Below are 14,445 nucleotides of genomic sequence, written 5' to 3'. Positions count from 1 at the left end.
ACACACACACACACACACACATTTGCGAGGCAAGGGGGTTAAGTGACTTGCCTAGGGTCACACAGCTAGTAAATGTCAAGTGTCTGAGGCCAAATTTGAACTCAGGTCCTCCTGAATCCAGGGCCGGTGTTTTATCCACTGCACCACCTAGCTGCCCCCTATAGATTCTTTATGTACCTCTTGCACCAAGGACCCACATTAATGAAATCACGGAGCCATAGAAATATTATGCTGTTCACCAACTGTATCTTGGTGACCTTCCACTTGACTTAATCACCTTTTCTTATTGAGGAAGATAATCTTTAAAAATATTTGGTATTTAGAAACAGGACAACATTATATACACAGTAACAGCAACATTGTGTAATTATCAACTATGATAGACTTAGCTCTTCTCAGCAACACAATGATCCAAGACAATTCTAAAGGACCCATGATGGAAAATGCCCTTCACATTCAGAAAAAGAACTATAGAATCTGAATGAAGATTGAGACATACTCTTGTCACTTGTTTTTTCTTTCTCATGGTTTTCCCTTTTGTTCTGATGATTTTTTTTTTTTTGTGAGGCAATTGGTGTTAAGTGACTTGCCCAGTGTCACACAGCTGGTAAGTGTCAAGCATCTGAGGTCAAATTTGAACTCAGGTCCTCCTGACTCCAGGGCCAGTGCTCTATCCACTGCGCCACCTAGCTGCTCCTGTTGTGATTATTTTTTCACAGCATGACTAATGTGGAAAAATGTTTAACAGGATTGTATTGTATAACCTCTATCAGATTGCTTACCCTCTTAGGGAGGGAAGGAAGAAAGGGAGAAAAATTTGGAACTCAAAATCTTACAAAAATGAATGTTGAAAATTACATGTGATTGGGGAAAAATAAAATGCTATTAAGTGAATAAGATAAAAAAGAAAGGTAAAAATATTTTTGCTGTTGCTTTTGGTGAGCATTCACAACCATGGCAACCTTCTTCCTTTAGCATCTTAAAAATAATAATTGCAAGCATTTATACAAGGTGTCCCTAAGGTCTTAATGCAGTTTTAAGTTTTGATAGTATAAAATTGCACTACGATATAGGGGACCTCCTGTATATGGAGTTAAGGGTTAAGAACTTTACATATGTTATTTCATTTAATAATTACAACAATATTTTGATGTGAGTGTTATCTCCTTTTTACAAGTGAAAGAGATAAAGGGCCTTGTCATAGGCCACACAATTAGAGTCTGAGGAAGGATTCACACTCAGGATTAAATCCTGCACCTAAAGATATTACAGAATCCAGTATGATTAAGGTATATGTATTTTTTTTTTTGAGTTTCTGCAGTAGCAGTGATAGATTTTCTTGTATTCATCCTTATTCTTTTTTTGTAGGATCCCTCATGGGAACAAATGTTAAAAGGTTTATGAGGGGGCAGCTAGGTGGCACAGTGGATAAAGCACTGGCCCTGGATTCAGGAGCACCTGAGTTCAAATCCAACTTCAGACACTTGACACTTACTAGCTATGTGACCCTGGACAAGTTACTTAACCTTTATTATCCTGCAAAAAAGAAAAAAAAGATTTATGAAATAGCCCCAAATGAAGGGTATCAGCTCTGACCATGTACCTATGAAAACTCTTTCATTCACATAGGGACTGAGCCAGTGACTTTGGTCTTTCTCTCAAACTCCCTGTTTATGTTCTCCAAGCAGATGATCATATACATGATACATTTATGTTTATGTGATTCAAATTTTGTTGCTAAATGCCTTAAGTGACATAAAGCTTCATGTATCAGGATCATTTCAGATTATGACTTTTGAGGTTGAGTGAAAGGGTGGCATGATATTGACATAATTATTTACGTAATTTCATTTGAGCCTCACAATAACCCCGTGAGATGGGCTACACGTTTTACAATCAGGAAACAGGTTCAGAGATGTCAAGCAAATTGCCCATGTTTACTCAATACTAAGTGTCAAAGGCAGTATTCGAACACAGATGTCTCCTGATTCCAGGTCCACCCATCTTCTGCATGACAATGACTATGTTGCATTTCAACTATTTGGCATTAAGACCCTGACAGCTCATAATCCAGAGATGAATTTAGATTGAATGGTCCTAATTTTCTGTCTTTGAAAACTCACATGTAACAGTAAAAATGTTGACCTACAATTTCATCACAAGCATTTGCTTTGAAACCAGCTTAAAGGTATTATTTATTATAGAAATGCATCAGGCAAGCTTTTTCAAGCTGTACCATATGGTTTATTCCCTGACATTTGTCCCCCTTGGGTATCTGTTTACACAGAGCTAGACAAATAGCTGGCTATTTTAGGTGAAGTCATAATTTTTACCTCAATTATCTTGATATGTCATTCCTCCATTACATTTTTTCATGGAAACACATACAGTTAATGATCTGGGTGGGTGATGGGTTCCTTGGAATAGGACCTGGAGTGCTTCAAAATGAGATTTAAATTTGCAAAAGTTTGCTATATCCACTTTTCTGAACTTTTATTTCTTCTTTTTCTTTTTTTTTTTCCAGGGCAATGGGGGTTAAGTGACTTGCCCAGGGTCACACAGCTAGTAAGTGTCTGAGGCTGGGTTTGAACTCAGGTCCTCCTGAATCCAAGGCTGGTGTCTTATCCACTTCGCCACCTAGCCGCCCCTTGAACTTTTATTTCTTAAAACTAGTTGTTGGATTCTGCTACAAAGATTACTTTGACATGATATTCTTTGGACCAGTCCCAACTCATCAACTAATAAAATGACATCTCTGAGAAACCTTGGTATTCTTTTATCCAAACTATAATTGGGCCAGAACACATCCAATCTAATCTAAACATAGACAAATGAAAAAAAATAATCCTGCCTTTAAGGATGTTTGCATTTTCTTGGGTTGATTGAAAATGTTTACAGATAAGTCAGTATGCACATAATTTAAAATGGAAGAAAGTCTAGCAAGTAGAGGGATCAAGCTGATGGTGCGGGTTAGTGGGCATTGGGGAGCATGCAAATGAGGCGGCACAACATTGTCTTTGGTACTCCAGAGAAAGTTAGTGGTGTCATCCAGAGAGGGGAAAATAAATGTCAGAATTTACCAGTATCAATCAATTAATCAATAAGCAATTATTAACATCCACTTTCTCTTCAGTGCTATGCTATGAATGGGAAGCAAGCAGATATCCCTGCTTTTCAGATACATGATAACTAATAAAATGAATCAAAGTTTTTGTAAAGCTCGTTACAAAACTCCCCATTAAAAGATTTATGAAATAGCAGGCCCAAACTGAAGGGTATCAATAGTTGATACAAATTTACAGTAATTGTAGATGTTCTACTACTTATGACTGTGTGTAGCCATAGGATTCAAATCAGATTTTCACCAGATAAATTCTTCTCCACAAAACCAAGTCCTTTGGGGAATTTTAATGACTATAGGTAAGTAGGCAAAATTTCTTCTTTCTGTCAGTGACATGTTTTATTAACAATCAGATGTTATTTAGCACTAACAGTTTCAGTACTTTTTTGAGAAGTAAATAACTTCCATTGTGAAATATGTTGGTGGTTATTACCAGAAGTTTTATTAGCAAAACCAAAAAGTCCCTTTATTAAAATACAGAAATTGTTTTTGAAGAATTTACTTCCTAGGTCTCTTTGTGTTTATTTCCCAATGTGGGGAAATTTAAACTTTTTTTTGATAACCCTTTGTATCACAATTGGAACTTGATCATTATATTCTCTTGGATTTCAGATCTTCAGCCTCATAGTCATGTGTAAGTCATAGGGTCTGCTTATGAAAGGATCTTGTTATCTTTGTTGATTTGTTTTGCATTTCCATCGTAGGTTATATGAACTAAATCCTGAGGTAGCAAATTAATAAAGAGGTAGGATGGTTTAGGAAATAAGAGGGCCAGCCTTAGAGCACAGAAGACTTGGATTTAGGTCCAGTCTCTAACATGCTAGCTCTGGGACCATAAGCAAGTCACTTAATCTCTCACTGCCCCAGGTAAATCTGAAGGTTGGTGGACCCCTGAGGAACCCATGAATTGATTTCAGGGACATCTGTGAACTTCAATAGAAAAAAATACATCTTTAATTTCTAAGACTCATTGGTTTCATTTTGAATCCTATATATCTTTATGCATTTAAAAACATTATTCTCAGAAAGGCTTTACCAGACTGCCAGAGGTGTCCATAATGCAAAAAAAAAAAAAGATTAAGAACTGATCGAAAACTATATTTTAATTATGAATTGCCAATAAGTATTAGTATGGGGATTTTCCAGAATAAGAGCTATCTAAATTGATTAAATTACAAGTCTGGACAGAAAAATGAATAAATCAAATTTGAAAAATATTGATTAAAGACCTACTGGAGGTGTTTCCATCCTATACATATTAAGATATCTAATTGAATGTATCTATGAAGGATGTACATAAAGATTTCTTCAATAATTTGAAGATAAGTAATTTTATAGGTATAATAACATCTCCCAATCCCCAACTCCTATGCAAATGACAACAATAGTACAGATAACTTGGATGGCCTCTGTGAGTTGCTGTGGCCAAGCCATTCATCACCTCTCACATCATGGTCATGAACCTTCCTGAATTTATCTGGGCTGGTGCTTGGACAACATATGTAGTCCATCCATCAAAAGGATTTTACCTGAATCCTTTATAGCTTTTATCTACGATCTTCAGAGCTTGTATTCTTTGTAGTCTTTTGGAATTATTTCCAAGAGCCCATAGTCACTTCTATGACCTTTTGAGGCATCTAATTATTAGTTTAATGAAGGTTACCAAAAAACGTGTGGACCAAAACCCATTCACAATGAAATGACATGGAGGTTGTGACCTGCATCAATGGAGGGAATAAGCACATTGATACATTCATGGAATCCATCTAAATACTTGGGGGCAAAGTGTTACTGATATCCAGAGCTATGTTGTGGCCAGATAACACATCTGCCCTTTGTCTACATTCATAATTTTACAGTATCATCTATGTAGATCTAGAAGGGACCATCTCAAAGGCCTTGTAGTCCAACCCCCTCATTTAGAAATGAGGAAACTGAAACTTAGAAAATATAAATGACTTGCCTCAGGTCACATAAAGTAATAAGACTCATAGGGGGGATTTGACTCATGTCCTTGGTTCTAAATTTAGCACTCTTTCTACTGTACCATGTCAGGTACAGTGTTTATTGAAAGGGCTCTCTTTCATTAATGATACTGGGTGTTCCAAAAGTCTTCGTGCACTTTTAAGCTTTAGTAGTTTAAATGATTATCAAATTTATTTAAATTTGTAATATATTAAGTGATATTATTTAAAACTATTAAAACATTTAAGATTTGTTAGCTCTTTGTTTTTTCCAACTCTTTGTGACCTCATTTGGGGTTTTCTAGGCAAAGATAGTGGAGTGGTTTGCCATTTCCTTCTCCAACTCACCTCACAGATGAGGAAACTGAGGCAAACGGGGTTAAGTGATTTGTCCAGGGTCACAGAGCTAGTAAGTGTCTGAGGTGGGATTTGGACACAGGAAGATGAGTTTTTCCCAACTCTGGGCCTGGCATTCTATCTATTGCCCCACTCAGCTGTCCCTTAGCTTAATACTGAAGATTTTAGAACACCCTATATACTTAAAGATAGAAGCCAATTTGGTTATATGGAAGTTGACCATAATTTTTTATTTCCAAAAGTTGAGGTTTGAATAGATCTAATAGGTCCACCATCTTCCTGCTGTTGTGATTGTGCTGCTGCTCCCAGCAGCCACAGCCAAGGGGCAGCAGAGGTTCCCCTAGTATTCTGCTTAAGTGGCTGCCAGAAGTGGAGAACACACCAGTTCAAATTCTGACCCCCTGTTGCTGCTTGTTAGACCATAAGGAGCTGCTTTAGCACATTAGCAATTGCTTAAGTAGCAGGCCAAGGTAGGTTCTGCTGCTGTTGGGTTTAGGTGCTGCTGAGAACAAGATTGGGTAGGGCTACCTGGCATTTAAATCGATCTCAATTTAGGAGATTTTGTTTTTAACTGTTAAAGGTTTCTCTCTCTCTCTCTCTCTCTCTCTCTCTCTCTCTCTCTCTCTCTCTCTCTCTCTAATTTTTGACATATAGTTTGCACAGTTTGGCTTATGGATTACTGTGAGTTGGAAAAAAAAACCACACACCCACAACAAACCTATGACATGATCGACCTATCAAAAGTTAGCTAGCAACACCTTGGTTTGATTACATAATGAATACTCTTTGGGTAATTGCTCTTTTCAAGGGAAATACAAAAGTAATTCCACTAAAAGTCTAATGATTTATGTGAAATAGGTGAAATGGAGTTTATTTTAACCCCGGAAGGAGAGATTTATTTATCTTTGAATATTCTCGCTATTGTCTGATACTTAGTTGGATTTCTGTACCCTGAAGTATGGTTAGATTTCCCAAACACTGAGAAATATAGTATTTTTCTCCACCCCCACACCCAACCCTTTAGACTAGAGCCAGGGTTTAAATGTGTACCAGAGAGACTTTAAGCTCTATTATAAAAACTAATATATTGTTTTTGCTTTGACTGAATGGGGAAGAAGTCTGGGTAATATGTTTTGTTGTTGTAAGGTGGGAGAGATGGATGACTTTTCCTGGCCAGATATGAGTGGGGCTGGGAAGGGGAACAATGCTAGTGTCATGTGAGAACTTCTTTTTCTTTTCTTTTCTTTTCTTTTCTTTTCTTCTCTTTTCTTCTCTTTTCTTTTCTTTTCTTTTCTTTTCTTTTCTTCTCTTCTCTTCTCTTCTCTTCTCTTCTCTTCTCTTCTCTTCTCTTCTCTTCTCTTCTCTTCTCTTCTCTTCTCTTCTCTTCTCTTCTCTTCTCTTCTCTTCTCTTCTCTTCTCTTTTCCTTCTTTTTTTTTTTGACTTGAGGAAGAAATCACAGAATTCCTAAGTTTTGGCACGGATTCGTAGTTTAAAATACATGTTTCCTATTCGTTTCCCCATTTGCTTGGGTAATTTTTAAACTTAGTAGTCTGGAAAACATGATGAAAGGGTCCCTTAGAATATGTACCAGCAAGATCCCTAGGGATGGGACTTCAGTACCTCCTTTCCCAGACCCTCAGTGTTATCAGCTGCTTCTCAGGGACAATAATTGGAAAATGTACCTCATTTAAATGCATTGTACTTCCCCCCCTCCTCCCCCGGTGAAATGAAAGCCCCGTTAAATTCAGAACGGTGATCATTAAATTATCCACCAGCCCCATTACCGAAATGACCAACTGCTGATGCGACTAAGTAGAAACCGGTAGAGACCACTGCCACCATTGGGGTTATGGGACAGAAAGGTTAGGTTACCAGTGGCCCTAGCAACGGATCTTCCCACCTCAGATGCGAAGCTATGTTCTTCCTCGCCCCCGCCAAGTTATCTGCATGGTGACCAAGGATAACACCTGCCAAAGCTTGGTACCTGCATCACTTGTGATAATCACACAGAGAGAAGGACTTTTTTTTTTTTTAAATTTCTTAGTCTCTCTCCCTGGGTCTGTGTGTGCAGCAGCAGCAGTAGCAGCAGCAGAAGCAGCAGCAGCAGCAGCCACCACTGCCGCGCTGTTAGCTTTCCAGAGGAGGGCTAGGGCGAATGCAGTCAGTGCTGCATTCAGAAGCAGTGGCGGGGGAACAGTGATGTGTGAAGTTGCCAGCCCACAGCGCACCAAGAGCCTTCTGCTACTCAGTTGTTGATGTGGCAGGGTGGTGGTGTCTCCTCCCGAGCAGAGGCGCGGATGGGCTCCCCATCTTGCCCTCCTGGAGCAAGGGAGGAGAAAGGAGCTGCTAGTGGGAGTCGGCAATAGGAGCCAAAGGCAGTTTGGGGCCAGCAGCTAAGTTGTGAAATTGAATTGGATGCTGCCTCCGAGCACGATCGAATCGACAAGAACAGATACCCTTGCAGACTAACAGCATGCCTGATTGCACTTGAGGGGAATCACTGGGGAGCAAGCTTCTTGCTTGGTACTAGCCTTTGTCGCTAAGTAAAGACAAGGAGAAACAAGAGCAGGGTTGTGAGTGATTCCCCTGCAAAGGAGAGAGGAGGGGATACTCTCTTCTGGTATATACCTTTTTTTTTTTGAACAGAAGAATCTCTCAGGTACGTACTCTTCTCCTCCGATCCACTCTACCTCCTTTGCTTGTATTTGTTTGTTTTTATTTGTACTTTGATGTGCTCCCTTCTGTAAGGCATGCATTTGCAGATGCTTCCCTTCCTAACGCTGTCATTCAGTTGATTGCTGTGGCTGGTTTGCTTACTTGTGAATCAGGCTTCATTTCAAAGGTCCCTCACTCATCTACCCTTCTAACGTTGTTTCCTTTTCCCTCAACTTTCCGTAGAATAGCTGCATAGGAACCAGTAGTTTTTTTGGGTGGGTGGGAGTGGGGGGTAGAGGCTATTATGGGCATTACTATGATGACTGAACCACGTTTTAGCTGTGAGACACTTAAAAAAATTAGAGGAAAGCAGAAAAATCAAAGTCAGTGGGCTGCTAAGTCCGGATTAGCAAAGCAAGAGGATGTCATTGGGTTGGGTCACGTCACCCCAGTTCCTAGTTCACAAAAGCATCAGTAACAAATGAAGCTTTTGCAGCTGGTTCTGCATTTCTAGGTTTTGATTAATTGTCCAAGATGAACACTCTGCAGCTTTGTTTTCAGGAAGCAGCCTGTTTCAAGTACATTTTTAAAAGATGTATTTCACAACTAGATCAAGATATTCAAGAAAGCTATCTTTTAAAAAAAAATACGGAAAAAAAAACCCTTCAAAACAAACCCAGACCCAAAACAAAAACAACCAAGGTCCATGTTCCAGCAGTAGGAGTTACCATTAACTTCTGCAGCTGGGTCAGCTATATATTGGGAACACACACACACACACACACACACACACACACACACACACACACACACATATGAACAATCGTGGTAGTATTTCACCCTTAGGTTCTAGGGTTAAAGCTTAAAGTTATGCTTTCTTTCTTTCTTTTTTAAGAAAAACTAGGTAACACGGTGTATGCCAAAGTGAGTTTTTTTTTTTTTGAGATACACAGTGTTGAAATGCTAAGAATTTCAAGATGTCACTTTTGATTGAAAAGTAAATTTGGTGTGGGCTTTTGAATCCAGAGTTTTTAACCTGTCAAATTGGATGCAAAAATCCTGTGATAGACATAAAACTATACAATGAGCAATCTCATAAAATCTTTCTAGAATTTAGTTGTTGATACATATATTTGGGAATGAGGTGGGAAATAATGAAAACACATGAAAGTTTGCTCAATTTTATAATTTTTTTTTCAAGAGCACATGGATCTAACAGGGAAAGAATACTCATGTTCTTAACCAAGATTTAGTAGAATCAAGAGTTAATAGTAGAGCTAAAGAAACTGAATTACTAAGTTCCATTATTCTTAGTCACAGTTTCCCATGAATGGAAAATCCAAGTAGCTCAGATATTTTTTCCCCTAAAACTAAAAAAAAAAAAAGAAATGATAGAACCTTTTGTAGTCTTCATTGTTGTTTATGCAAACCAAATTACTTCCCCACTTGGGGTAAAGTAAAACAAAACACTGATATTTACCAAATGCCAGAGGGTTTTTTTTTTTTTAACACTAAGTGGATTGCATGACAAAATGATGAAATCAGAGCTTCTGACAATCATTCTAATGACAAGAATTGAGCATCTAGTTCAGGAAATGCTAGGCTCCTTGGGAAAGTACCCATAAAGAGTTAGATTGATTGGCAGATGAGGAAAGGTATTTTTATTCAGTGTTGTTTTGGGGGTTGAGGATATGAGAAAGAATATGTATGCCCACAGAGTGTAAGACAAAGGATGTTTGCATTTTGTATTTCTCCCTTCCACATCCCCCTCAATTAAATTAGTCTAAAATGTCTAAATATTGAAAGTGGTGTTTCTCTGTCTTCCTGTTGTTTTTTTTTCCAAACTAGAAGGGCAGTGGATTCCAACTGATGGAAAGGATTAAGGTAGATTGGTGTCTGTGTGTGAGTGTCTGTGTGTGTGCACATGTGTGTCTGTCTGTCTTTCTATAATTTTATTATTCCTACCCCTATCCTTAGCTCTTGAACCTTAGAACCATTAGTCCTTAGAACCATTAGAACCTTAGTCCTTAGAACCATTGGTGGCTAGTTCCTGTGGTCAAATTCTGCCCTAATTTAGGAAATATGATCATAAGAATAATCTTTATAAGTTGAATTGGGGACTATCTTAGGTAAAAGGACTTATATATATATTCAGTGTCAAGAGATATAGAGGAAAATATCCCCACCCCATATAATGTAATTCCTTGTGGTGAGTTTATGGGAAGACATTGACAAGGATGAGTTTTGTGATCTTCATGATTAGATGGAATGCCCACAGATCTGCCAAAGTACAAATTGTTTCCAATTGTGTTGGTCTTAAAATGTGAGAAAGCTAATTATGTTGAGCATATTGCTACTAGTGTATTTCCCCAAATAGAAGTAAATATTTAATACATAGTGACTTTGAGGATTTTCAGCTCACATACTAAGTACCTTGGCCAGGGCAGTCGGGACAGATGGAAGGCAAAACACATTAGCATCCTCCCAGATTAAAGGAAAGAATTACATTCTTTAATATTAACTCACATTTATATAGTGTTTGAAGGTTTGCTAAGTACTTCCTCTGAAAGGACTTTTTGAGGTGGGTAGTGCAAATCTATCTCCATTTTGCAGATAATGAAAGTGGGGCCCTCAGAAGTGATATGACTTGCCCTTGACCATACATTTGAGGTAGAATTCAAACCCAGGTCTTTGCCTCCAAGACTGGCATTCTATTTACTCATTTACTTTTACTTAAGACTTGTCATCTTCAAATAACTCAAAGTATTTTTACACTAATCACAATTATCTTTAATAGTAACGATGAGGATGATGATAGCTAACATATAGTACTTCCTATGTGCCAGGCAGCATGCTAAGTGCTTTGCAATCAGTATATTATTTGAACCTCACAACAACCCTAGGAGGTAGGTGGTATTATCTTAATTTTACTGTTGAGGAAACTGAGGCAAACCAAGGTCAAATGACTTGCCCAGAATCACACAGCTAGTAAGTGTTTGAAGTTGGATTGGAACTCAGGTTTTCTTGTCTATAAGATCAGTGCTTTATGCACTGTACCACCTAGCTGACCCTATATATAGCATAGCCAACTATGCTTTAAGGCCCCCCCCTTCTACCCCCTCTCCTTTGCCTCCCCAAGACTTCTCATTCTCATCCCCAACTACTCTATGGTATTGCTGCTATAAGTCTCCCTTAGTTCCCTTCTCATCCCACCCCCATTCCTACCTCATTAATGGAGGTGTACAATTTCCAGCAATTTTGAGATTAGGGAAAAGATTGCAATTTTTTTCTTGTTTTTAAATTGAATTTTTTTTTTCCTTTTAGAAAAGCAAAATATATGCAGCTCTTTAGAAACAGAAAGTACTCTTGGCAAATCTAAAGTCTCTGTCAGTTTAAGGATATTCAAATGTATTATGTATAGCTTCATTTGCTTATAAATTTAATGTTTGTTTTATTACATGTTTAAAATGTAGTTAAGACTATAAAATGAAATTACAAGCTTACTAATTTAACTTAGTTTTAAAATGATTTAAATTTGAGCCATGAAGTTATAAACTCCTTATGGATCTCAAGGTCAGTAGGACCTTAGACAAGGTCAAGAACCAGGACAATATGGTTTCCAATTTTTTCTTAAAATCCAACAACTTGGATCAAATATATAATATGTATGGCAATAAATGGATACTACTGCCTATATGCCCACTCTGCTTTGTGCTTTAAATCTTATTCAAGAGGAGAGGGATATTTTTGCCAACCATTACATCAAAATTCAACAAAAAGCCCATAAGCAAAGTCTTTCTATTTAAAAAAATAGTAGTGCCCCCTAGAGGCAGAAATTAATTTTGCTTCCACATTTGTACTCTATACTTATTCTCAGGGTATGGGAATTATGCCACATACTATAGATGATACTTTTATATAAAATATCTATTCATAGGATTTATTTCTAGAAATTAAAGGCCAGGAGACAAAACATAATCACCATGCCTCAAACATTTTATCATTCACACAGACCATTAAAAACCTCTATTTTTTAGAAATAGAAGTAAAATATCATTATTAAATCCTTTGTTTCATATTTTCTTTCCTTCCCCTCAAACTTTGACATCTCTATTATGTCTTCTTTTTCCTCCCTTTCTATTCCCCTTGACTATCATCAAATTTCAGAGACAGAAGTACAGTATGCTTAGTTTCTAAATGTTCTTATTGTCAAATAACAAATTATAACATTATTTTGACTATTAATTTCTATTTAAGATTTAGTCTCACATTTTTAATTAAAATAGCATTCTATAAACAGTGAAATCAGGGACTGAGATTATTATTTGTCTTTTATATTAGGGGAGAGTGAGTTAATGGCTAAATGTCTAGTGAAGTTAAACAGTATTCCACTTGAAGTATCAACATCTATATAAAGAGTGAAAAATAAACTCCAGATGTTTAGAAGCATGCATTTGTTAAAAATCACAAAGACAATTTTTTTCTTCATCAAATAGATATGTAGTCAACACAAGGTAGGTCATCATAGAACCTGACCTTTTGAGTCCTAGTTGCAAAGTTGAACCACTAAAGTATGATATGAACTTTAAGATACATTTTTCATACCAAAGTTTTTGATATAAAGTAGATTATATCGAATTCATTCCACTTGAAATTTATCTTGAATAAAGTTCCTAAAATGTCTTTATATGAAAGACCCTGTCTGGTGATAGGTTACAAATACCCAGCCAGTACCTGCCTCCAATGTTTGGTTGTTTCAGTAATGCCTGACTCTTCGTGACCACATTTTGGTGTTTTCTTGGCAGAGATATTGGATTAGTTTGCCATTTCCTTCTCTAGTTTATTTTGAAGATGAGAAACTGAGGCAAAAAGGTTAAGTGACTTGCCCAGTGTCACACAGCTAAGTGTCTAAGGCTGGATTTGAACTTATGAAGATCTCTTCTTGATTCCAAGTCAGTACTGTACCCACTCCACCACTAAGATGCCTTACCTGCCTCCAAGATCATAGTCAAATAAAAGGAAATAAGCAACAAAAATAAGTTCCCTTGGGCAGAAGCTGCACTTTTTTTTGCATCTGTTGGGGAGGGGGTGGAAGACAAATTCCTCCCCTTCCCCAATTTATTCCATGAATAGCCAACTACTTTTTTGTTTTGTTTTGAAGAGTTGCTCACTGAAAAACAGAAAAAAAATCCAATAAGTTTAAAAATCCATAAGTTTAAAAAAATCAAAATTTAGTTCTAGTTCAACAACGTCAGTAAATGTAGGTGAACAATTTATTTTTATCTTCAAGCCACCTGCCACAACAATATAGAGTCATTGGGCAGTTAATGAAAAATAACTTTAGTCCCTGACTCCTTCAATAGCTCTTCTTTCTCCTCCTACATCTTACATGTAGACAGTCCCCAAGGTTTACTCTTGCAGCCTTTTCTCTATAGACTGTCTCCCTTAGAGACTTTCATTCCCTTAAATGGCTTCAAGCATTATCCCCAGGCTGATCACTCCAATATCTCTGTCTTTAGCTCTGTCAGTTTTTTGATGGCATTTCTAATTGGATAGCTTGTCAGTAACTCTAAGTCAACATATCTGAAACTGAACTTCTTGTGTTATTCACCAAACTGACTTCCCTGTTAATGGCCCCATCATTCTCTCAATATCCCAAGCTTAAAATCTGATTTAGATTTGACACTTCCTTCACTCTCACCCCAAATCCTACAAGTCATCAAATTCTGTCATTTTTGATATGTTTACATCTTTTCCTTAATTTATAATTTCTGCCACCAACTTTAAGGTCTTTGATCAATTTAATTAGTCTCCTTCCTGGACTATTGTAATAATTTCCAACTTAGGCTCTAGCCTCCTCTCTTTCCAGTTCATCTTTTATGCCATTGCCAGATTAATCTTTTCAAAGTACTGATTATATTGTGTTACTCATCAGCTCAGAAACCTTCAATGGCTCCCCCATTGAGTGCAAGATAAAATTCAAGCTTCTCAACCTGGCAGAGAAATCCTGAGCTGGCTGCCCTTCCTTCATAAAGACCTCTTGTATCTTTTATGTCACCTTCCCATATCCTTTCAGGTCTGCTATTGGGGTTGATTTATCATTTATGTATATTAAGGAATATAGTTAAACTTGTATTCTCTGAGTTATCAATAGCAATGGACTTAATAAAACTACTAAAGTGTCTTTCTCATCTCCTTCCTTTTTTTTTTTTTTTTGATAACTTTAGAATGTTCATTGAATTGAATGAACATTAACAGATTAAATGTCTAGGACATGTAAAGTAATATTTTTAACATGGGAGACATAAAAAACAGATAAAACCATAGATCTTTTCTTTCTGAGTGTG

The 14,445-nt window shown here is 37.2% G+C and overlaps 1 protein-coding gene across 2 annotated transcripts in view; it reads left to right on the top strand.

Annotated features, from left to right (window-relative positions):
* The first annotated feature begins 7,400 nt into the window (after positions 1-7,400).
* The window catches only part of UNC13C (unc-13 homolog C), a 716,794-nt gene continuing 709,749 nt past the window's right edge, over positions 7,401-14,445 (top strand). For both annotated transcript variants that reach the window (XM_043984190.1, XM_043984189.1), the window contains exon 1: positions 7,401-8,102. The gene's annotated coding sequence lies outside the window, so the exon portion shown is untranslated. The remainder of the gene's footprint in view (positions 8,103-14,445) is intronic.

This window comes from Dromiciops gliroides, chromosome 2 (assembly GCF_019393635.1).
Source record: "Dromiciops gliroides isolate mDroGli1 chromosome 2, mDroGli1.pri, whole genome shotgun sequence".
Taxonomy (NCBI): domain Eukaryota; kingdom Metazoa; phylum Chordata; class Mammalia; order Microbiotheria; family Microbiotheriidae; genus Dromiciops; species Dromiciops gliroides.
Note: the sequence above shows the minus strand (reverse complement) of the source record. Positions and strands in the feature narration are given on the sequence as shown.